Source organism: Lepisosteus oculatus, unplaced genomic scaffold, assembly GCF_040954835.1.
Source record: "Lepisosteus oculatus isolate fLepOcu1 unplaced genomic scaffold, fLepOcu1.hap2 HAP2_SCAFFOLD_74, whole genome shotgun sequence".
In the NCBI taxonomy this organism is placed as follows: domain Eukaryota; kingdom Metazoa; phylum Chordata; class Actinopteri; order Semionotiformes; family Lepisosteidae; genus Lepisosteus; species Lepisosteus oculatus.
This window is the reverse complement of record NW_027168298.1, coordinates 464,129-488,997: the sequence shown is the minus strand read 5'-3', so window position 1 is coordinate 488,997 and position 24,869 is coordinate 464,129. Positions and strand designations below refer to the sequence as shown.

At 45.9% G+C, this 24,869-nt stretch overlaps 9 non-coding genes across 9 annotated transcripts; 4 read left to right on the top strand and 5 right to left on the bottom strand.

The window, feature by feature from the left end:
• The first annotated feature begins 1,838 nt into the window (after positions 1-1,838).
• LOC138234112 (U4 spliceosomal RNA) lies at positions 1,839-1,980 on the top strand. The gene has a single exon (XR_011187807.1). It is a non-coding gene; the product is annotated as a U4 spliceosomal RNA (small nuclear RNA).
• Positions 1,981-5,172: 3,192 nt separating this feature from the next.
• Positions 5,173-5,246, bottom strand: trnat-agu (transfer RNA threonine (anticodon AGU)). The gene has a single exon. It is a non-coding gene; the product is annotated as a tRNA-Thr (tRNA).
• A 1,550-nt stretch (positions 5,247-6,796) lies between these two features.
• trnav-cac (transfer RNA valine (anticodon CAC)) lies at positions 6,797-6,869 on the bottom strand. The gene has a single exon. It is a non-coding gene; the product is annotated as a tRNA-Val (tRNA).
• Positions 6,870-7,311: 442 nt separating this feature from the next.
• On the bottom strand, positions 7,312-7,383 carry trnae-uuc (transfer RNA glutamic acid (anticodon UUC)). The gene has a single exon. It is a non-coding gene; the product is annotated as a tRNA-Glu (tRNA).
• A 201-nt stretch (positions 7,384-7,584) lies between these two features.
• Positions 7,585-7,656, top strand: trnah-gug (transfer RNA histidin (anticodon GUG)). Its single transcript has one exon. It is a non-coding gene; the product is annotated as a tRNA-His (tRNA).
• A 574-nt stretch (positions 7,657-8,230) lies between these two features.
• trnav-aac (transfer RNA valine (anticodon AAC)) lies at positions 8,231-8,303 on the bottom strand. Its single transcript has one exon. It is a non-coding gene; the product is annotated as a tRNA-Val (tRNA).
• A 1,196-nt stretch (positions 8,304-9,499) lies between these two features.
• On the top strand, positions 9,500-9,571 carry trnad-guc (transfer RNA aspartic acid (anticodon GUC)). Its single transcript has one exon. It is a non-coding gene; the product is annotated as a tRNA-Asp (tRNA).
• A 4,068-nt stretch (positions 9,572-13,639) lies between these two features.
• trnas-gcu (transfer RNA serine (anticodon GCU)) lies at positions 13,640-13,721 on the top strand. Its single transcript has one exon. It is a non-coding gene; the product is annotated as a tRNA-Ser (tRNA).
• Positions 13,722-22,923: 9,202 nt separating this feature from the next.
• Positions 22,924-22,995, bottom strand: trnag-ucc (transfer RNA glycine (anticodon UCC)). The gene has a single exon. It is a non-coding gene; the product is annotated as a tRNA-Gly (tRNA).
• Positions 22,996-24,869: the final 1,874 nt, after the last annotated feature.

Here is a 24,869-nt window from a genome sequence, read left to right as displayed (position 1 = left end):
TTTTGATGACATAACACCCAAAGGGGCTTCTTTGGAGCTGGATTCCAACCAGCATCCTAAAGTTTCTTGGCGGTATCCTTTACAGTACTCTGTTCGGTCGACAAGGGACAGAAGGGGGCAGCTTTCCTCACACATACAGTGCAATGTACTGTAGTGTTCCCCTTCATTGAATTCGCAGTTCTGCATCAGACATCTAACTCGTTTCCTTAGCTTGGATTTAAGCCACGAAGCAGGCTTCTACTGTATAAACGTCTAGAGGAATCACAAACTATTTGAGAGGCCACCATCCCAGGGGGAACTTACAAAGTCTATCCCTAAGCACCTAGCGCAGTCTCTCAAGAGACTGTCAAAAATCGCTTTCTCCGTTTGCGTTGCAAGTAAGTGGAAACGCGGTCTCAACCCAGAGCCACTTGGCAGCAGCGGCACGTAAATACTGTTACTGTCACTGCTCGATACCGACGTTAGCCTACTATACCATGTTCAGCCACCGCTAGAAAATGTACAGCTCTAGATCTGGAGCAAACAACAGGAGGGCCAACGTCACACATGTCAGACATGGAAACCGACGAGGATGGGATTCAAACCCATGCGTGCAGAGCACAATGGATTAGCAGTCCATCGCCTTGACCACTCGGCCACTTCGTCAACAAAACTGGGTTGTCCCAACTGGGTTGGCACACTCCAGATGATCTTTTTCTTTTTTTTCCCTTGTACTCGAGGGTCATTTTCCTGTTCCACATGCGATTTCAACATTTTCCTTGGGAGATGTCAAGCCAGCAAGCCACTGCTGTAGTTCAGTGGCCAGTGTGGAGTTCAGTGGCCCTGTTGTACACAGAAAGCACATTGAGCTCCTTGCACATGAAAAGTTCCAGATAAAAGCCATTTGTCATCCTTTCTCTTGGTGTCGATGTTGCTATTGTATGTAAAGGTGGCAACTTGCTCAGCGAGCAGGCGGAGCACACACCGAATGCAGATGTGTCTGAGTGGTGTGTCCAAGTGGCTGCAAAAGGACAGCACTCCCGTGGCTGTTTCAATGTAACAGATTTACTCCAGGGAAAGGCAGCATTGAGAGTAGCTCAAGCTTTCAGCACCCGTATCGGACTGCGTGTATGCAGACACCGCTCAGAATCCCCTGTAAGATTCTCCCTCAATTCCGTTTTGCAGTGCTTTAGCTCTTTCAGAAGGCTTCGCTTTGCTAGTCACAATCCAAGGCTTGTGACAGCATTTGAAAATATTCACCACTGCGTTGGCTGGGAATCAAACCTGGGTCAACTGCATGGAAGGCAGCTATGCTCACCACTATACCACCAACGCTCAAATGAGTTGCATGGCCAGATGGACTGTTTCCTCCAGCGGTATAGTATTGCAGTGAGACAGCAAGATGCCTGCAAGACTATGTCACGCTAAACGCCACAGATTGTGTTTGTCCGTTCGTGTCAGTCGTCCTGCAGTCACGGGAAGTGGGACACAAACATGCTGCAATGCTTTCAAGACGTTAGGATTTGTTTGTGCAACATCCGAGAAGAGTACTTGTGGCTTGAATGTGAACTGTACGTGCCCGCCCCCTTTCCACTGTAGTGCATGAGTTCCTCCCGGCATGCCCTTCGTCATTGTTCTGTCATCTTGTATTTAAAGGGTTGTATTTCTGGTGCTGAAAATAAGCAACTGTTTTCTCACAACGGCCTTTGTTCCCGACGGAGCCCTTGTCTGTCATGAAATTCTTCAAAACCTCAAGCTAGAAGAAGAAGACGACAAATATGAAGCGTTACAGCAACGACATGCCATGAGACGATCGATAACAATTTCCATAGGATCCCTGCGGTTGCCTGGCAACCGTCAGCTTTGCGCAGTGGCAGTATCGTAGCCTGTGAGGTTTAGCCGAGGCGCGATTATTGCTAGTTGAAAACTTTTCCCAATACCCTGCTTCCGCCGGTTTGCAATACAATCGGCGAAAGCAATTTTTGACAGTCTCGTCAGAGACTGAGCAAGGTGTTTAAAGACAGATTTGGTCATGGTGACATCATGGTAGAAAGAAACGAGCTTGTTACGTCTCAACAGAAACGCTCTTTAGCTCTTTCAGCGTTATGCAGAGAACAGCGTCTGTCGAGATCACTTTTGAGTCAGCGCGAACCGCCGTGTGCTGTCAGTTTGATTTCATATTGCTCGTAGCGGCGCCCGGCTTTTGTCTGTCAAACGTTAGGTTGCGCTTCTTCATGCTGCATCGTCGGCATGAGTGGAGCTTTTTAAACGTCTGTACTTACTGCGCCCCATAAGAAATCGTTTGTCCCCGTTCAAAAGAGATTGTGCGATGTCCTGCAGCGTTCGCAAAGCAAACCTTTGACAGTTTGAAAAGAGGAATTTATTCTGCTTCCTGTGCGTGCAGTAGTTACAAAGTTGAACGCCTTTACACGATCTGCTGCAGTTTTCAGTGGGCGGGCGTTGTCAAATGGCTTGGAAAAACGCACTGTGTTTCGGCTCGGGAAACATCGTGAGCAGTGTCCTGCATGTTTTCTGTGTATAGCTGTCTTTTAACGCATACAGAATTCATTCGAAATCATTGATTTCTCCAATTAACAAGGGTCCCTTTTTGAACCTGCGAGAAGCATTCTTTCAATGTAACAGATTTACTCCGGGGAAAGGCAGCATGACATTGAGAGTAGCTCAAGCTTTCAGCACCCGTATCAGACTGCGTGTATGCAGACACCGCTCAGAATCCCCTGTAAGAGTTTGAGCAATCCAGCACTGAGCGTAAAAAGATGAGTCAAAGTAACGTCTAATCGGATTAGTTTCCTTAGAGCTGGTTCAGGGTTTGCTCAAGAGTTTACCTTTCACAGATGCACAAAGAAGAATGTTGGGGGTGCACGCTTCAAGGCGCCTTACAGCTGTAGGGAGTGTTTCGAGATGATTCGCGGCGTGTGCTCGTTCCCTTATACCGTACGCCCCGGGGTGCAGTGCTAGGATGATGTACAATACCGCTTGGGCACGTAACGGCGTTATATGCAAGTGCGGGACGTGAGGGTTTTCGTTTGTTCGTTTTGTTTTGCTCTGCTTTGCTTTGTTTTGCTTTCCATCGCGTTGGTAAGAGCGTAAATAAAAAGGCGATTCCTGCGTCTACCTCTAATGTAAGAGCTATTTCAAGTGCGGCGTGGTGCGGCTTTTGAAATGCTTGTGGGCATTTCTCTGTTGTTGATTCTTTTTGTGTGTGTAACAAAGTGGCATTTTCATGTCCGGACGGGGAGACTTTATCATTCCGACATGAAGCCACCCTTAAGTCCTCTGAGGCGTGTCTGTCTGCAAGGCTTGTATTTTGGAAATGTTTTTTTGAAACGGAGAACGACTTTGAAATAGGCTTCCGCCGGCGCCTCGCGATCCAGGTAAGAATGTAGCAAGAACGCAACGGCGGTGGGGCTTGCTGTAGTCGTGGCCGAGTGGTTAAAGCGATGGACTAGAAATCCATCCGCGAAATACCTCACCCATTTTGAATGGCTGCATCTGTACGTTCAGAATCAAACCCGCAGCTGTTGTTCGACTTTATTTCTTGACTAATTACAACTGAGTGTCGCACGAGCAGTTACGTAAACTTGTCTGGTATATTTGAACACAAATGCCGTTCTTCAATTAAAACTAACAGTACATTGTCAGGGACATTCAGTTCTATAAAAGCAAGAGACAGACAAGAGATTATTCTTCCTTTCATGTGGACTACGTGTTGACTTACTGATCGGAATAATTGAAAAGTTCGGGTTCATAGCCGATGCAGTGCGTGCTAATTAGAACAGCAACGCTGAGTTCTCAGCACCGTACTGAGCCCAGGTGTTTTTCTAAAGCTGTCAGGTGCAGTTCATTTACATGAAGGAAATCTCTTACTGGGTGCAATTACAATGCAGTAAGTAGCACAGACTACTTAGGGAGCAGCCCGATGCGTTTAAAAATGACCTGAGCCAGGTAGGAGTCGAACCTACAATCTCCTGATTCGTAATCAGACGCGTTATCCATTGCGCCACTGGACGTGGTGTGACACTGCAGGACTGTAACCCAGTGAGCTCAGCCCTGCAACTAGTAAAATATTACCCCCGGTCCATTCTTTTCCAAAAGTGAGAAACACCTGTTTTCTCCATGTTGTCTGTTTTAAAACCATATCTCTTTAAACCAAACCAAGAGTTTGTCTTTTGCACTGCTATTCTGATTCATTTCGATTTCAAAGAAAAAAAAAACATTACCTTCCAAAGCATCATAAAATTGTCCCTTCTTCCAGACTACTTCTCTCTTGTAGTAGTACAGCAGACCTTTCCAGGTGAGCAGATCACAGAGTCCGAAATGAGCTTCCTCCATCAAGCAAAGTACCTGAACATGACTCTGTCATCATAAAAGCGCCCCTGTAATATAGAAATTAAATCCGAAATCAAGAGGGCAGTTGCCTACTGAAATACAAGAAGTCATCAATTTTAACCTAGCAACACATTAAAGGCTGCATCTATACAAGTACGATTCTAGAAATGCTCACCAGATTACGTTTTAAGAAGGAACTGTGCCTCAGGTTCCGCCGAGATCTTAACTCGGATGGCAGGATTCAGAGTCCGGAGTGCGGACTGATGGCGCACGGAGGGTCCATATACTGTGGATCCCTCAGTGATCTTCCGCGTATTCAAACCGCCAGCGTGTGACTCCCCTGTCCCCGTGACCTCATTGCTCTGCTCTCTCCTCTGTGCAGCCGAGCCCGACTCACGGTAAAGTGAAAAAAAATATGCCCTCAACGTGAGATTTAGTCTGGAGCGAGGATAGATGTTACCTTTTTATCATTGAACAGGATGTATGTGATGTGGCGACTAGGTTCAATTTTGTATCCTCTTTAAAAGATTAAGGACTGGGGTGAGCGTGATTTACCAGCTAAGAACCCGACGTGCGCACCGTTTAAGCTGCATAGACTCGGTCGTTTAACTCTTCTCCATTAGTAGGGTTAAGGTTAAAGAAAAAAACATTGCTGACTTCTTTTTTTTTTGCCAGCCGCTAGCGCTGATTAGCAAGGTTTGTATTTCATGTTTTGCAAGTTGCATCCATTTTAAGAAAAACAAGTCGCGTTAAAGACAGGAAATGAATACTTGCATTTAATTAAGTCTAGCTGTAGGCGGTTGTCCATAATGACCAGTACTGTTCAAGAAGACAGAACAAAGAAGGCACCGCTGGGATTCGAACCCAGGATCTCCTGTTTACTAGACAGGCGCTTTAACCAACTAAGCCACAGCACCCCAGGAGCGTTGTCCTTTTGCAGCCACTCGGACACACCTTTAGAAAAACATTTTGTTAACAGGCATTCTGCCTCAGCCTAAACACCTATAGCTTGCAAAGCGCATGCTATTAGACAGGCACCTCTGCAAGACCTTAAGAGTCTCTTAAACTAGTGATAGTAAGGTGTTCCCAATGGGTGATGTTCGGCTTTCAAATCATCTCTCCGTGGAAGCGCCGAGATGCAGCTGTTTAAGGCTTAGAAGCAGCTGACTGTTTCACTACCTAGCTGATCACTGTCAGTCAGGGAGCTTAGAGGTGAAAAGCCTGTCTGAGAGACAATTCGCCGTCGATCAGTTCAATATGTTCCGTACCAGCTCGGCGCACCCGAGATCATCTTGGTAGCCATGTAGCTCAGATGAGTGAGAGCTTGTGTGTATTTACCACCGTGATTGGATGCCGGCCCTTCTCAGGTCACAGTAAACCTTCTGCTCAAAAAAAGTGAGGTAAAACCTCACTCTGCACAGTAAAACCTAAAAAAGTGAGGTTTTATTTAATCTCTGACCAAGGGAAACGTTTCATTTTTTCAAAGAAATGTTTGTTAAAAAATAAAGTCATAGTTCCATGGGATTCAATCATAGACCGTGTGACATGGAAGTCAGGAACCTAACCCACTAAAGCACTACAGAAACATTATCGACAGACAATGTACAGCGTGTACTATTCTTGTGTTGCGGTACATGAATATAATTATATCGTTATTAATTTCTAATTTATAACTTTATAAATTTATTAACGTTATTAATTAATTTCACGACGCACAGACAGAGCGTGGGGAGCTGCCGCCTGCAAACACGGCTCCAGGCAGGACTCCGCTCTGCAGGAGCCGCAGAGCAGAGGAGATGGGGGCAGCTTAGCTCCTGTGCAGAGACCTGAGCTGTTGTTGCTGCGGACGCTGTCTTTTCTGCACTCGGGGTAGGAGTGAATGTTGAGTTGCCCTTAGAAATGAAGCAAAGCACTTCAACGGCACGGGTGTGTGTGTGTGCGCCCTGGTGATTCTGGGAGACAGATCGAACCTGGGCTAAAAGAGAGGGGGCTTAGCCCTCTTCCATTTGCTACTTCAAAGTTGTACAACCCATTTGTATCTGCTAGGCGGCGCAGTCGTCGTGCACAAAGAACGCTTTGAAAAGCGTCAAAGGCAAGTCATTCTGAGTTGGTCGTTTGTGTTTTCCGTTCAGACGCGAAATGCTGAAATGATCTCTCGGCTCCTCGGTTGTCATTTCTGCTCCGTAAAGGAATCACAGCACGCGTCGGCTTCCAGCACGGTGGGTCGGGACACGATGCCGGGGGGTCGGAGAGAGCGATGTCTTCCTCGTTAGTATAGGACCTGTCACCTGTCCCCACCTGTCACGCGGGAGACAGGGGTACATCAGGACGCGCATTGAAGTGAAAGCAGGATGCGCTGCGACATGCACTGTGCAGATCCCGCCACACTAAGAGGTGAGTGGGTCTGTTCGATCACAGCGCTAGGCGAATCCCCAATCCCCTTTTGTGCGTGGCGACAAAAGAAATCTGTTTTCGCCCGGTTTCGAACCGGGGACCTTTCGCGTGTGAGGCGAACGTGATAACCACTACACTACGGAAACAGTGGTAAGACATGCCCAGCGGCCCAGTGCTGAGCTTCGCCAATGCGATTCAGCTGCTTCCAGTGCCTTTATTGGAGTGCGCTGATGGACCGTGCTCTCTCTCCAGAGACCAGCACGCCTGTCATGGACGGAGCAGGAAAGACGGCGCCACATTCTACAGCCCTCTCCACGCAATCGACGAAATCGGGCTACTGAAGTGGAGAAAATCGCCTCTCCAGAAAGTGCAAATATCATCTTGGAGAGTATAAATCCTGTTGCCGAAGGTCAGCCCTGTCTACCAGAGTGACCCTCCCACCTCCTGCAGCGATGGTCAGCTCGTCTCACACGCGAGAAGTTTCGGCTGGAAACAAGCGCCCCCTCTTCTCGCACGTTGAGTAGTTTTAATGCGGCTCCTTCGTACACAGTGCTGATTTTTTGGAAAGCAGGAGGCAAGATTGACACGTTCCCATACCGGGAGTCGAACCCGGGCCGCCTGGGTGAAAACCAGGAATCCTAACCGCTAGACCATATGGGAGTGCACAACCCTGCTGTTCCGGGCATCATGCAAGCAAACTACATAAATATGAGAAAACACGCAAGAGAGCTGTCACTCAGAGTGTCGAAGGGTCGATGTATACTGGGGCTCAGTTGAAATGCAACGTCAGGACTTTCCCGAATTATGTCACACGAAGAGAGCACAGCCTTTTCCGCCCTGCCACGTGTGTATCGGTAACTCGCCGTGATCGTATAGTGGTCAGTACTTTGTGTTGTGGCCGCAACAACCCCGGTTCGAATCCGGGTCACGGCAGAATAGGGGCGTCTGCTTTTACTACTTGCACGAATGAAGGCAAAAAAAAGCCAATTGATGTGAACGAACGGCGCTTTACAGAGGAGTACTGCCTGACTGGATCGTTGATGAACGACAGAGACCACTCCGACCTCTTCTCGGGTTTCTTCAATGACTTACTAAGGATCTTCTTCACATTCGCCCATGCAGGGGAAGCCAGTTACACCAAAGCAAACGCAGGAAAGTGCAATTCAAGCAGAGACCAGGAGGGACTTGTTTACACCGAGAGTGGTCGGAGAATGGAACAATGCGCCCAGCCCTGTTGCTGGAGCCGATTCTTGATGAGATCTTGGGCTCACTAAGAAGCCCCCGCTGGATGCTAATCTTTCTGTTGTTCTTGCAGGTCCTGCGCTGCTATTGAGCCGACAGAGCTCGTCCTGATCTGTCGGCACAGCCCAATTGCAAATGATCGGCTCCGCATACAGAAGGAACGTGCGTTTGGTACAAGAGTGCATGAAGGCACCGGAAATACATTGGGAACAAATGACCGGTCGCTCAATACCTCTGTGAAGTACAGGAGCGTGCAAAACGAGGCTGTTTCCGCCCGGTCTCGAACCGGGGACCTTTCGCGTGTTAGGCGAACGTGATAGCCGCTACACCACGGAAACCTGCGGGGACTGCTGCTGGTGTCTCGCTTGCGTTTCGGACTGAGAAAGGGACGCGTCACTTTAGGCAGGGGGCGCTGGAGAGAGGAACAAAGGGCGCGATGAAACAAAACACCGAAACCCGGGATCTTTAGATCTTCAGTCTAACGCTCTCCCAGCTGAGCTATTTCGGCGGTGCACAGAGCCCACAGCCACCTGCTCCAGCCTTCCTGTGTTGCGGCATGAGCGCACCAAGAGTAGCGGGAGAGTGTTGCAGGAACGTCACTCAGAAGGAAAGCCACCCAGGTGCGCCCTCTGAGCTCTGTCCAGCGCATCTTCCTCGCATGGACTCCTGCCTGCGACGGGCAGGAAACAATTAGCAAGAACAGAACAACACCCCATGGGTGTCTCATGACCACACCTTAGGTTGTGACACGTGCAGGTGTGAGGGGTTGCCGGGCTACTTTGGAGCAGAGCTTGGGCGGAGGGAGGGCGGGAAAGCAGACAAAGAGGTGACACCTCAAGGTCTGCACGATCACAGCTCTCCGCCGCCCCAGGCTTCCGCTCGATAAGCTGCTGGACACACCCGCCCCTCCTCACACAGACCGTGGAAAAGCCCCCGAGTCGGAGGGCTCTCTCTTCCTCCCAGGAGCTCTTGGACACGACGCACAGACAGGGTGCGGGGAGCCGCCGCCTGCAAACACGGCTCCAGGCAGGACTCCACTCCGTAGGAGCCGCAGAGCAGAGGAGATGGGGGCAGCTTAGCTCCTGTGCAGAGACCTGAGCTGCTGTTGCTGCAGACGCTGTCTTTTCTGCACTCGGGGTAGGAGTGAATGTTGAGTTGCCCTTAGAAATGAAGCAGAGTACTTCAACGGCACGGGTGTGTGTGTGTGCGTGCGCCCTGGTGATTCTGGGAGACAGATCGAACCTGGGCTAAAAGAGAGGAGGCTTAGCCCTCTTCCATTTGCTACTTCAAAGTTGTACAACCCATTTGTATCTGCTAGGCGGCGCAGTTGTCGTGCACAAAGAACGCTTTGAAAAGCGTCCAAAGCAAGTCATTCCGAGTTGGTCGTTTGTGTTTTCCGTTCAGACGCGAAATGCTGAAATGATCTCTCGGCTCCTCGGTTGTCATTTCTGCTCCGTAAAGGAATCACAGCACGCGTCGCCTTCCAGCACGCTGGGTCGGGACACGATGCCGGGGGTCGGAGCGTGTGATGTCTTCCTCGTTAGTATAGTGGCAAGTATCCCCGCCTGTCACGCGGGAGACCGGGGTTCGATTCCCCGACGGGGAGTAGCTTTTCTTTTACCTCCTTAGAGAAAGGACTGCCTTTCACTTCTCTGTTTTCTAACACAGCGTCGTGCACCTTTTCATTGCTCTCGCTTTCAGAGCCTCCGCACGGCACACGACTCGACATCAGGAAGCACATTGAAGTGAAAGCAGGGAGCGCTGCGACATGCACTGTGCAGATCCCGCCACACTAAGAGGTGAGTGGGTCTGTTCGATGCACAAAGAACGCTTTGATAAGCGTCAAAGGCAAATCATTCCGAGTTGGTCGTTTGTGTTTTCCGTTCAGACGCGAAATGCTGAAATGATCTCTCGGCTCCTCGGTTGTCATTTCTGCTCCGTAAAGGAATCACAGCACGAGTCGGCTTCCAGCACGGTGGGTCGGGACACGATGCCGGGGGTCGGAGAGAGCGATGTCTTCCTCGTTAGTATAGGACCTGTCACGTGGACCTGTCACCTGTCCCCACCTGTCACGCGGGAGACCGGGGTACATCAGGACGCGCATTGAAGTGAAAGCAGGATGCGCTGCGACATGCACTGTGCAGATCCCGCCACACTAAGAGGTGAGTGGGTCTGTTCGATCACAGCACTAGGCGAATCCCCAATCCCCTTTTGTGCGTGGTGACAGAAGAAGTCTGGTCTGTTTCCTCCCGGTTTCGATCCGGGGATCTTTCGTGTGTGAGGCAAACGTGATAACCACTACACTACGGAAACTGTGGTCAGATGTGCCCAGCGGCCCAGCGCTGAGCTTCACCAATGCGATTCAGCTGCTTCCAGTGCCTTTATTGGGGTGCGCTGATGGACCGTGCTCTCTCTCCAGAGACCAGCACGCCTGTCATGGACGGAGCAGGAAAGACGGCGCCACATTCTACAGCCCTCTCCACGCAATCGACGAAATCGGGCTACTGAAGTGGAGAAAATCGCCTCTCCAGAAAGTGCAAATATCATCTTGGAGAGTATAAATCCTATTGCCGAAGGTAAGCCCCGCTAAGCCCCGGCGCAAAATAGGCAGGCAGGACCGCACTAAGCGTCAGAGCCGCCGTGAGCGCTACGGGGAAGGCAAGGGCTCAGGCAGAGTCTATCATAAGACTGGACGAAGGGAGTCGACTGCAGCCCGCCTGGCCAGGCTTGAACAAGCCCTGCCTGAGAGATCAGGACAGGGTAAACCTTCCGCAGCGAATGCCAGAAGTGTGAATGAGCTTAGGGGGACCACGCCCCTTCTCACTGGAGGAGGCGGGGATCCGTCCCAAGCCCCTCCCTCAGTCTATCTGATTGGGTGGGAGGGTTCCTGTCTGGAAGAAGGCTGTGACTCTGAGTTGGGCGCTGACCCCGCCCCTGAAGTCAAAGAAAAGGCAGGCTTCCTACAATTCTTAGGGAATCTCAGCCAGAAAGGCAAAGCAAGGCGTATTTATATCAAGGTTTCTCTTGAAAACGTCTTAGATAGAGAAGCACTGATTGACACTGGGGCTGAAATTAGTTTGATGTCAGCCGATCTACTCAGCGAGCTCAAACGAGTAGCGAAAGGAAAAGGCATCAGACTTAAGGTAGAACCGTGTAAGATAGATATTTCCAGCTATACCCAGGATCATGCCAGGATCACACACCGAGTGTGGGTGGCACTTAGGTTCGGGCCAATGAACGTGGTGCATCCTGTTTACATCTCTAGGTTAAAAACAGAGCCACTACTCATTGGCCAAGACCTGCTTGACAGGCTGGAGCCTCTGGTGGACTGCCAGCGTGGAAAATTGTGGGCTCAGGTCAAAAACCCTAAGCCTGTTGCACAGCAAAAAGGGGGATTCAGTGGTTATGCTGTGATCACACAGTGCCCACTGAACACTATAGCTGAGTTGGAGGTTCCTCCTGGTTCCTCTGGACGAGAATAAATGTCTCTTCTTGCTTTCCAAAACTACAGGGAAGTCCTGCCCAGGCCAGCACTCCCACGGTCTCCCAACTACAGGAGCAGTGCTCCGAGCAGCTGCTTGACCCGCCAGGTAAAGCACACCCCCTTTTCATCCCTGAAGAAGAGTGGATCTCCCTGTCCGGTAATGAATGGGAGTCCTTTCTGTGCACCCTGGTACCTCAGGGGGTCCAGGACTACCACCCCATGGTGGTGGGAGGGGGTCCAGGTGGCAGAAGTGCAGGTTGATGATGTAATTCTTAGCCTCAGCTCTGAGAAGTCCATAATCAGTGAAGGTCTGTTCGAGGACCTGTCGCGAAGCTGTCAGGTGACCCTGGTGACGCAGTCACAGGTTCTGTGGTGGGCACCCCCACCTCATAGGTCCATTTGGAGCAAAGGAAGCTGTGTAGCTTCCATCTCCATCGGAAAAAGGAAGTTTGCTCACTACTTCCAGGTAGCACCTCAGCTGACCCATTCGGTCTGCATTGGTGCAGACCTATTGGTTCGACTGGGCGCCCAGCTGGACACAGTAAACAGTGTGCTGTGGAAACGGGTGGACCCAGATGCCCACTCTCTAAGCGGTGACCCCGAGAACATTCGGTCAGGTCAGACGATTCCTCAGGCCTGCCAGGTAGTAAACGAATCGGACCTGATCGTTCCTGCGTCAACAGCAGGGTTTCCGGTACGCCTTGTCCTAAAGAAGGGACAGAGAATGGACGCTGAGATGGTTTTCTTCCAACCATCAGCTCAGTTTATCAGACTGAACCTAGCAGTCTGTTGAACCCCCAGACTGGAACGGAATGGCTGAGCCACCTGCCTGTTGGTGCAGAACATAGCAAAACAAGATGTCAAAATCCCTGCTCGCACTGACATGGGACTGGAATTGACAATAGTTTCTATGATTTCGAACTGGCCATCCCAGTACTGGGGCAGCTCCCTGGTCCCTTGGCTTCATAAAAGCGCCCCTGTAATAAAGAAATTAAATCCAAAATCAAGAGGGCAGTTGCCTACTGAAATACAAGAAGTCATCAATTTTAACCTAGCAACACATTAAAGGCTGCATCTATACAAGTACGATTCTAGAAATGCTCACCAGATTACGTTTTAAGAAGGAACTGCGCTTCAGGTTCTGCCGAGATCTTAACTCGGATGGCAGGATTCAGAGTCCGGAGTGCGGACTGATTGCGCACGGAGGGTCCATATACTGTGGATCCCTCAGTGATCTTCCGCGTGTTCAAACAGCCAGCGTGTGACTCCCCTGTCCCCGTGACCTCATTGCTCTGCTCTCTCCTCTGTGCAGCCGAGCCCGATTCACGGTAAAGTGAAAAAAAATATGCCCTCAACGTGAGATTTACTCTGGAGCGAGGATAGATGTTACCTTTTTATCATTGAACAGGATGTATGTGATGTGGCGACTAGGTTCAATTTTGTATCCTCTTTAAAAGATTAAGGACTGGGGTGAGCGTGATTTACCACCCTTTCAGCTAAGAACCCGACGTGCACACCGTTTAAGCTGCATAGACTCGGTCGTTTAACTCTTCTCCATTAGCAGGGTTAAGGTTAAAGAAAAAAAACATTGCTGACTTCTTTTTTTTTTGCCAGCTGCTAGCGCTGATTAGCAAGGTTTGTATTTCATGTTTTGCAAGTTGCATCCATTTTAAGAAAAACAAGTCGTGTTAAAGACAGGAAATGAATACTTGCATTTAATTAAGTCTAGCCGTAGGCGGTTATCCACTGGGATTCAGACCCAGGGCCTCCTGTTTACTAGACAGGCGCTTTAACCAACTAAGCCACAGCGCCCCGGGAGTGCTGTCCTTTTGCAGCCACTTGGACACACCACTCAGACACATCTGCATTCGGTGTGTGCTCCGCCTGCTCGCTGAGCAAGTTGCCACCTTTACATACAATAGCAACATCGACACCAAGAGAAAGGATGACAAATGGCTTTTATCTGGAACTTTTCATGTCCAAGGAGCTCAATGTGCTTTCTGTGTACAACAGGGCCACTGAACTCCACGCTGGCCACTGAACCACAGCAGTGGCTTGCTGGCTTGACATCTCCCAAGGAAAATGTTGAAATCGCATGTGGAACAGGAAAATGACCCTCGAGTACAAGGGAAAAAAAAGAAAAAGATCATCTGGAGCGCACCAACCCAGTTGGGACAGCCCAGTTTTGTTAATGAGGTGGCCGAGTGGTTAAGGCGATGGATTGCTAATCCATTGTGCTTTGCACGCATGGGTTCAAATCCCATCCTCGTTGGTTTCCATGTCTGTTTCCATTCTGTTTTTGATCCCTATTGCTCAATGCACAGTGAAAGCATTGCATACATGTGTCTGACAATGAGAAATGGGCCCCTGAGACAGTCATTTGCCTGTTTCACAAATGATCGTATTTTACTAGAGATTCTGTTTGGGATTCAGATGTGCATTCGGACAGCAATCCCTTTCAAGAAATGATACGTTCTGGATGAGGTCAAAGGTGCATCATTTGGACACTTTGTGGGCTTGAAATACAAAGAAAATCATGTTCTATGGTACAAGATAAATACAAAACTTAAGCTTTTATTATAATTAGATTTGTTTATAAAGCATAAGCAATCATTTATTACATTAATATGTGTAAAAATAACATTTTAGCATCATACGTTTAGTATATTTAGTCCCTAATGCTGAAAGAAATGATCATAGAACATGACTTCTAACCTTACCTGCGGTGTTTTTGATCCCTATTGCTCAATGCACAGTGAAAGCATTGCATACATGTGTCTGACAATGAGAAATGGGCCCCTGAGACAGTAATTTGCCTGTTTCACAAATGATCGTATTTTACTAGAGATTCTGTTTGGGATTCAGATGTGCATTCGGACAGCAATCCCTTTCAAGAAATGATACGTTCTGGATGAGGTCAAAGGTGCTGGAACACTGTATTTAGGATGTGTTTGCAGTTATTCTGTGTTTCTAGCTTCAACCCAGTGATATATATATATATATGCTCACTGATTTTTTGGTACATGCCCAGGGCAATAATCATTATGAGGATTTATTTCCATATGTGCTAGAGGTAGTGTTGTGAAATTCTTCAACACACTGGATCGCAGGTTTAAACCTGCACTCTTACTCCTCAAATACCAACAAATGCAGATATGTAGCAATCATATTGTAGCTGACACTCATTTGCCTGTTTCACAAATGATCATATTTTACTAGAGATTCTGTTTGGGATACGGATGTGCATTCTGACAACAATCTCTTTCAAAAAATGATTTTACCTTATCGCAGCTTTGCCCCTCTTGCCTCTTTGGAAAATATCTCCATCTTGTGGTCGTTGTTGGTAATGTCTAGACAATATCTCCATCTTGTGGTCGTTGTTGGTAATGTCTTCTTATGCCCTTTTTTTATTTCAATTCTTTATTAGTTGATTCTAGAATCTCTACAATAGAGCTGAAAATATCAGTTTTGTAGCAGACAATATGACATTAGTTATAGTCCAATTAAGACTTTATTACCCTGTTTGTAACATAACAAATTAAAATTGATTAAAACTAAGTTTGGAACACCAGGGAACATAAAAAATGATTTTTAGGAAAACCATGAGGTTCTCTGTGTCCGATGCCTGCAAGGGGAGAAAGCTAGAATCCTTTGCTTTTTCAAAATTTGAAAATAAACATCATATAACAACAGCTTTCATTCCTAGGAGTGAAAAATAACCATTTTTGAAGACATTAGTTTCTAAAACACTACAATAAAGTTAAAAACATCCGTTTTATATTACTTTTAGTATTTTTAGTGAAATTAGTCATTTATTGCACTATTTTTAATATAATCTCTAATTAAAAGTGAATAGAATTAAGTTTGGAGCAACAAGGAACACAAAAAAAAAAAGATTTTAAGGAAAAAAATGATGTCTTCTGTGCCAGGTGCCTGCAAGGGGAGAAAGCTAGAATCCTACCCAGGCTCCTGGAGCTCTGTCCTGGCTAAAGGAGGGTGAATCCATCCCATTCAAATCTCCATGAAAAAATGATATTTTTAAATTTGAAAAAAAAAAAACATTATAGAACAACATCTCTTGGTCCACAGAGTGCAAAAATCCAACTTTGAAGAAAATCCATTGACTGATCCCGGAATCCTGAAGTTTCTTCGCATGATATCGGGCTTGCAACCACTTTCTGGAAAATGATGAAAAATGCCAAAAATGAAAAAAAAGTTATCAATTCTAGAGCCTAAGAGGAAAATAAGACAAATGTATATCTCCAAATAATTTTATGTGCTTCAGAAGAGCCCAGGAAAGTTTTTTGCATACATGAAACCACGCCCGTTTGCACGTAAGCAGACATGGTTGCACACACGACTGCATGAAAGCACGCGTGCATGCAAAATCATCCTGTTAAGCATTTGAAAAGCCGCACCACGGCGCACTTGAAATAGCTCTTACATTAGTGGTCGACACAGGAATCGCCTTTTTATTTATGCTCTTACCAACGCGATGGAAAGCAAAACAAAGCAAAGCAGAGCAAAACAAAACGAACAAACGCAAAACCCTCACGTCCCGCACTTGCATATAACGCCGTTACGTGCCCAAGCGGTATTGTACGTCATCCTAGCACTGCACCCCGGGGCGTACGGTATATGGGAATGAGCACACGCCACGAATCGTCTCAAATCACTCCCTACAGCTGTAAGGCGCCTTGAAGCGTGCACCCCCAACATTCTTCTTTGCGCATCTGTGAAAGGTAAACTCTTGAGCAAACTCTGAACCAGCTCTAAGGAAACTAATCCGAATTGATTACCTTTTTTTAGGATTCTAGCTTTCTCCCCTTGCAGGCATCGGGCACAGAGGACCTCGTGGTTTTCCTAAAAATCTTTTTTTTTTGTGTTCCTTGTTGTTCCAAACTTAATTTTAATCACTTTTAATTAGAGATTTTATTAAAAATAGTGCAATAAATGACTAATTTCACTAAAAATAATGTAATATAAAACTGATGTTTTTAACTTTATTGTAGTGTTTTAGAAACTACTATGTCTTCAAAAATGGTTATTTTTCACTCCTAGGAATGAAAGCTGTTGTTATATGATGTTTATTTTCAAATTTTGAAAAAATCAAAGGATTCTAGCTTTCTCCCCTTGCAGGCATTGGACACAGAGAACCTCATGGTTTTCCTAAAAATCATTTGTTATGTTCCCTGGTGTTCCAAACTTAGTTTTAATCAATTTTAATTTGTTATTATGTTAAAAACAGGGTAATAAGTTTCTAATTGGACTATAAATAATGTCATATTGTCTGCTATAAAACTGATGTTTTCATCTCCATTGTAGAGATTCTAGAATCAACTAATAGAGAATTAAAATAAATAAGGGCATAAGAAGACATTACCAACAACGACCACAAGATGGAGATGTTGTCTAGACATTACCAATAACGACCACAAGATGGAGATATTGTCCAAAGAGGCAAGAAGGGCAAAGCCGCGATAAGGAGATGCTGTCAGAATGCACATCCGGATCCCAAACAGAATCTCTAGTAAAATATGATCATTTGTGAAACAGGCAAATGAGTGTCAGCTACAATATGATTGCTACATATCTGCATTTGTTGGTTTTTAAGGAGTAAGAGTGCAGGCGGTTTAAACCTGCGATCCAGTGTGTTGAAGTATTTCACAACACTACCCCTAGCACATCAGGAAATAAATCCTCATAATGATTATTGCCCTGGGCATGTACCGAAAAATCAGTGAGCATATACATATATCGCTGTGTTGAAGCTAGAGACAGAATAAGTGCAAACACATCCTAAATACAGTGTTCCTGCACCTTGACCTCATCCAGAATGTATCGTTTTTTGAAAGCGATTGCTGTCAGAATGCACAACTGAATCCCAAACAGAATCTCTAGTCAAATATGATCATTTGTGAAACAGGCAAATGAGTCTCTCAGGTGCCCATTGCTCATTTTCAGACACATTTATGCAATACTTTCACCATGCGTTGAGCAATAGGGATTAAAGATACCAGAGGTAAGGTTTAAAAGTGATTCTGAGGTGCAACACATCAGCGAAACAGCTAGGCATCTGAAATGCGGGGTTTGAGAGCCCTTCAGGGAACACCGTACCCTAAAGGTACCAGAAGTCCACTAGTATAAGCATTAAGTCACTGTCAGCCCTGTTGCAATGTGATTGCTACATATCTTCATTTCTTTGGTTTTTAAGGAGTAAGAGTGCAGGGGGTCTAAATCTGCGATCCAGTGTGTTGAAGTATTTCACAACACTACCTGTAGCCCGTCTGGAAATAAATCCTCATTCTGATTATTGACCTGGGCATGTACCAATAAATCACTGAGTATATATATATATCACTGTGTTGAAGCTAGAGACCTGTATGTAATAATATGATGCTAAAATGTTATTTTCACATGTAAGAAAACCGGCTCAGGGACGCCAAATATGTAATGTTGCCATAGCAAAATTAAATGTAGTGGCTCTCTGAAGGCACCAGTTCTGTAGGGTTTGGGCATTTACTGAGACAATTATTAATTGTAGCAGTAAATCACAAAGTTGATTCTTTTGATGGCTTTAGAATCCAACCATGTGACATAACTCAAACAACGCGCACACACAGGTACTAATACACGAGGATACATTTATTAATACATAAAATATGCATGTAAACCTAACAGATCTTATCGAGAGGGTTATCAGAATACAAAAGATATATATTCAGTCAGTTACGAAGTGTTACACATATCAAGAGGACATACGTTCAGTATATCATTCATTAAGACCGTTTCGTTAATGAACTTGGTTATAACTTCTACATTAGATACTCAAACAAGTACATAACTCTTAGGAATTAAATTGATATCAACTGGTTGGGATAACAATTGAATTCTCGAGCTGTAATGCATTGAAGTTGAATACTCATCCAATCTTTGGGGATTCAGATCTTCCTGCGGGCACAAAGAAACAGTTGCAGGCTGTTGCTGTCCAATCCGCGCTCTCTGGCTCCGTGCCAGGCTGTGCTGTGCGGCTTGCGACGCTGCGCTGCTGATGCTCACTGTGGGCTTTAACTAGCAAAGTTTGTGCACAGGAGAAAAGATGACTGTGGGTCCCAGCAAGTCAGGAAGAGGACCGGTTCGTTTCTGATGAAGAGCTAGTTCTGAATAGTGATTCAGCTGTCCACAGTTCCGACCTGTTCACGAGGCCTGCTGCTGGTGCTAACCTCGGGTGGATCCTCTGGTTATTCTCTGGCAACCTCCGCTCTAGACTCTTAGAACAAAGGAAAGTTCTGGCACTCGGACACACTGGCCGTTCCGTGGTTGTCCGGGCTGAATCTCAGGATGGTCAGGAGGCGCGCTGCGAGAATGTCCTGCCCTTGGGAGCCTTCTGCTCCTGGGCCGCCCTGCCCTGGAATTCTCCTTTGAATTCCCTTTAGAATTGTCCACAGAATCCTCTGAATCCTCCCTTCTGAATCTTACTGAATCTCACAGGCTCTCTGTGTTGCCTGTTTTTACCTGGAGGAACTTCAGCTCATTGATTGGCTGAAAGTTCCATGGGCATCAGAGTCCCACGTGGGTTACTCGGCCCTACCAGTCCCTGATTGATTGATCAAGGTGAGATATGAGTCACTTAGTCCTGACACTTAGTAATGCAGTCCAGATGTCCAACTGGCACTCCCTAGACAGATAGGCGCCAATGGATGACCATTGATCATGATAGCCAGGCTTAGCTAAGTGCATCCCCCTTTGGGAGCTGTCCTAGGACCTTAAATCACCCTGCATGAATAGTCTCTCTGTGGCTGCACCACAGAGATGAACAGAGAAATGGGGCCTCATTTGGGAAGGCTCAGAACACTTAATTCTGCCTTATTAATAAGCCTCGCCGCTACACACATATATTAATATAATAAATGATTGCTTATGCTTTATAAACAAATCTAATTAAAATAAAAGCTTAAGTTTTGTATTTATCTTGTACCATAGAACATGATTTTCTTTGTATTTCAATCCCACAAAGTGTCCAAATGACGCACTACATGATATAAGGAAGATTATCACATGCATATCGGTATTATCTTTCTTACGAAAATGCATTCCTTTCATTACCTTTTACTTTTTAAAATGAACTCAAATTGTGTATAATGTAATAATTTAAGTAGAATAGATTCTAATAATATAATGATCCAGTGTGTTGCACTACTTCACTGCTTCACTGCTCTATGCCGTCAGGAAATAAATCCTCAGACTGCTTACTGCCCTGGGCATGTACCAATGAATTACAGGAGCACATCTATTTCTCACTGCGTTGAAGCAGGAGACACACAGTCTCTGCAAACACATCCTAGATACAGTGTTCCAGCACCTTTGACCTCATCCAGAACGTATCATTTCTTGAAAGGGATTGCTGTCCGAATGCACATCTGAATCCCAAACAGAATCTCTAGTAAAATACGATCATTTGTGAAACAGGCAAATGACTGTCTCAGGGGCCCATTCCTCATTGTCAGACATATGTATGCAATGCTTTCACCGTGCATTGAGCAATAGGGATTAAAAACACAGCAGGTAAGGTTAGATGTCATGTTCTATGATCATTTCTTTCAGCATTAGGGACTAAATATACTAAACGTATGATGCTAAAATGTTATTTTCACATATATTAATGTAATAAATGATTGCTTATGCTTTATAAATAAATCTAATTAAAATAAAAGCTTAAGTTTTGTATTTATCTTGTCCCATAGAACATGATTTTCTTTGTATTTCAAGCCCACAAAGTGTCCTTTGATCTCTATTCTGTGGTAATCCATGATGACCCCGTTCTTCAGGTGATTCATCATGTCCTCCCTCGCCTGTTGAGAGGCCACCTGATCTCTTCTGCCGTGGCGTGCTTCATACACGCCCTCTTGAAGTGAGCAGGAAGCTGATCAAAAGTATTCAGGCACATCTTGCACACCAGGGGAATCCTCGCGGGTTTCCTTTGAAAATAAATAATACCATCTGTGTATAGAAACAAGCTAAGACTGATTTCTTAAATTATCCTTAAAATTCTCTCTCATAGTTTGAGCATAATGATTTTATTGCATTTATATAAGAATTGCTCATTGCTCCTAAATAAATAATGGTCTCAGTCACAGACTTTCCAATAGAAGCCATTGTGGAGTTCAGCAACTGCAGGTCCAAGAAGTGGGGAAGGAATTTTAAAAGAGAAATTGAATTACAATACAGAAGGAATGGCTGAGGGTTCACTGAAATGTATAAATATACAAATTCCAAAGACTGAGTCCATATAGAAACAACTACTTTTCATTTTCAGTATAAGAAAAAAAAAACTATCTTCCAAAGCATCATAAAATTGTCCCTTCTTCCAGACCCTACTTCTCTCTTGTAGTAGTACAGCAGACCTTTCCAGGTGAGCAGATCACAGAGTCCGAAATGAGCTTCCTCCATCAAGCAAAGTACCTGAACATGACTCTGTCTTCATAAAAGCGCCCCTGTAATAAAGAAATTAAATCCAAAATCAAGAGGGCAGTTGCCTACTGAAATACAAGAAGTCATCAATTTTAACCTAGCAACACATTAAAGGCTGCATCTATACAAGTGCGATTCTAGAAATGCTCACCAGATTACGTTTTAAGAAGGAACTGCGCCACAGGTTCCGCCGAGATCTTAAATCGGATGGCAGGATTCAGAGTCCGGAGTGTGGACTGATGGCGAACGGAGGGTCCACATACTGTGGATCCCTCAGTGATCTTCCGCGTATTCAAACCGCCAGCGTGTGACTCCCCTGTCCCTGTGACCTCATTGCTCTGCTCTCTCCTCTGTGCAGCCGAGCCCGACTCACGGTAAAGTGAAAAAAAAGATGCCCTCAACGTGAGATTTACTCTGGAGCGAGGATAGATGTTACCTTTTTATCATTTAACAGGATGTATGTGATGTGGCGACTAGGTTCAATTTTGTATCCTCTTTAAAAGATTAAGGACTGGGGTGAGCGTGATTTACCACCCTTTCAGCTAAGAACCCGACTTGCGCACCGTTTAAGCTGCATAGACTCGGTCGTTTAACTCTTCTCCGTTAGCAGGGTTAAGGTTAAAGAAAAAAAAATAGCTGACTCCTTTTTTTTGCCAGCTGCTAGCGCTGATTAGCAAGGCTTGTGTTTCATGTTTTGCAAGTTGCATCCATTTTAAGAAAAACAAGTCGCGTTAAAGACAGGAAATGAATACTTGCATTTAATTAAGTCTAGCCGTAGGCGGGGATCTCCTGTTTACTAGACAGGCGCTTTAACCAACTAAGCCACGGGGCCCCAGGAGTGTTGTCCTTTTGCAGCCACTTGGACACACCACTCAGACACATCTGCATTCGGTGTGTGCTCCGCCTGCTCGCTGAGCAAGTTGCCACCTTTACATACAATAGCAACATCGACACCAAGAGAAAGGATGACAAATGGCTTTTATCTGGAACTTTTCATGTCCAAGGAGCTCAATGTGCTTTCTGTGTAAACAGGGCCACTGAACTCCACACTGGCCACTGAACCACAGCAGTGGCTTGCTGGCTTGACATCTCCCAAGGAAAATGTTGAAATCACATGTGGAACAGGAAAATGACCCTCGAGTATGTGGGGAAAAAAAGAAAAAGATCATCTGGAGCGCGCCAACCCATGTCCGGACAGCCCAGTTTCGTCGACAAGGTGGCTGAGTGGTTAAGGTGATGGACTGCTAATCCATTGTGCTCTGCAGGCATGGGTTCGAATCCCATTCTCATCGCTCTCCATGTCTGACACGTGTGCCTGTTCGACATCGGCCCTCCTGTTGTTTGCTCCGGTGCTAGAGCCGTACATTTTCTAGCAGTGGCTGAACATGGTATAGTAGGCCAACGTCGGTATCGAGCAGTGACAGTAACAGTACTTACTGCGCCCCATAAGAAATCGTTTGTCCCTGTTCAAAAGAGATTGTGCGATGTCCTGCGGCGTTCGTAAAGCAAACCTTTGACAGTTTGAAAAGAGGAATTTATTCTGCTTCCTGTGCGTGCAGTAGTTACAAAGTTGAACGTCTTTACACGATCTGCTGCAGTTTTCAGTGGGCGGGCTTTGTCAGATGGCTTGAAAAAACGCACTGTGTTTCGGCTCGGGAAACATCATGAGCAGTGTCCTGCATGTTTTCTGTGTATAGCTGTCTTTTAACGCATACAGAATTCATTCGAAATCATTGATTTCTCCAATTAACAAGGGTCCCTTTTTGAACCTGCGAGAAGCATTCTTTCAATGTAACAGATTTACTCCGGGGAAAGCCAGCACGACATTGAGAGTAGCTCAAGCTTTCAGCACCCGTATCGGACTGCGTGTATGCAGACACCGCTCAGAATCCCCTGTAAGATTCTCCCTCAATTCCGTTTTTCAGTGCTTTAGCTCTTTCAAAAGGCTTTGCTTTGCTAGTCACAATCCAAGGCTCATGACAGCATTTGAAAACATTCGCCAATGCATTGGCCGGGAATCGAACCCGGGTCAACTGCTTGGAAGGCAGCTATGCTCACCACTATACCACCAACGCACACCCACAGGAAGCCTGCAGGACACCACCAGAGAATGCTTTTTTTAATTTTTTTTTATTAAACATAGAATTTACAAATACAAATACAACAAGAGGATCAGAGTCATGTACAAGAGAAAAAAAACGCAGCAGAAAAAAGCATTTAACTACCAGAGGTAATTAAGTAATTATGTGATCAAATTGTATATTTTACACGTATCATATTTTCCTTGCTTTAATATTTCTCAATTATTTATAAACTTTAGTTTCAACATGCATGCGTTTCCTGTAAAAAATAAAACTCAGCACACAGTTTTTCTTTTAACAACATTTCGAGTACCTCTGGCATTCATGAAAAGCAAATAACTAACTCTAAGACTGTCTAAACTATTGAGTTTTTCAAAGAACCATGAAGAAAGATGTGAAGACGGGGGTTTGAATTTAATCCTTTCTGTAGGGGGTTTAGACTTCTAAGTCACAAGCTGGGGTTTATGGCAGGAAAGGGGGTTAACTGATAAGGATTGCAGATGCAAGCTAGGAACCCCCCTGGGTGTAATGTTAAACTGACCATTTGCCCAGAACATCGTAAACTGGCCAAATACCATGAACCCCCCTCTTTACCATCAGACCGAGTGACGTCAGAAACGGAGAAGAAAACACTATATAACCCAAAAGTTTGTAACAGTACGTGGAACAATACTTCGGTTTTGTTGTTTCTTGCGGGAAACAAGACTTCGGCTTTATTGTTCCTTGCATGCAATAAACTCATCTGTTTTACTTCATCTCGGGATCAAGAACCTTATTTCTTCTGTTACAACAAATTTGGCGTAGTCGGCGGATGCTCCAGAAGGCGCAGAACTTCCCATCGGCAGGAGAGACGGTCAGCGCGCACATAACTAAGAGGTAAGGACTCCTCTTTTATTTAAAAGTCCCGACTCTCTCTGACCGATTGGGAAATCTCTGCTCCCTGCGAGAATCGCCCGAGATGACGGAGTAAACGTGAGTTTCTGAATTCCTCTGGCCCGGGGAAGGCACCGGTGTATGTAATGGGTTGGTTGCTGTAAGCCCAGAATTTGGTCTGGCAGGGGTTCCGCGGTATTGTGTACAGGCGTTCGAAGCTGGTGTATGCCTTAATTGCGCGTGGAGTTTTTAACGGGTTTTGGACCCTTACCGTGAAGTTCAGGACTGGTGTGGGTCTTAATTGCACCCAGAGTTCTGAAGGTCAGAACTGGTTTGGGTCTTAATTGCACCCGGAGTTCTGAGGCTCAGAATCGGTGTGGGCCTTAATTGCGCCCGGGGTTCTAGAGCAAGTGGTGCATTAAATGCACGTAGTTCAGGACTGGTGTGGGTCTTAATTGCACCCGGAGTTCTGAAGGTCAGAACTGGTTTGGGTCTTAATTGCACCCGGAGTTCTGTGGCTCGGGATCGGTGTGGGCCTTAATTGCGCCCGGGGTTCTGGAGCTGAGTGGTGCATTAAATGCACGTATAATCCAGGATTGGTGTGGGCTTTAATTACGCCCGGGGTCCTGAGATTAGCTACGCCTTGATCGTGCACAGATTGGAGTGGCGTGGTTTCTGGCGTGGCGTGGTTTTTTTTTTTGTTTTAAAGGAAACAGGAGTAGAAGAGATATATGTATGTATGTTTTTGGTGTTTTCCTTGTTTGTGAAATACATATACACACGCACGACACTAACATAAACACACCTCATAATAAAGAGCAAAGCATTAAGTAGCAGGATTTAAAGGACGTTGAGACCCGAGAATCGCCCTGATTGAGCTCAGTGCGTAAGTCCACCCCGGGGCAAAAGCAGCGATGCTGGCGTTCTGGGGATGGTGAATTACTGATCAAGAAAGGGGGTTTTCGAGGTCTCGTTTCTTACCTGTGAACAGTGCG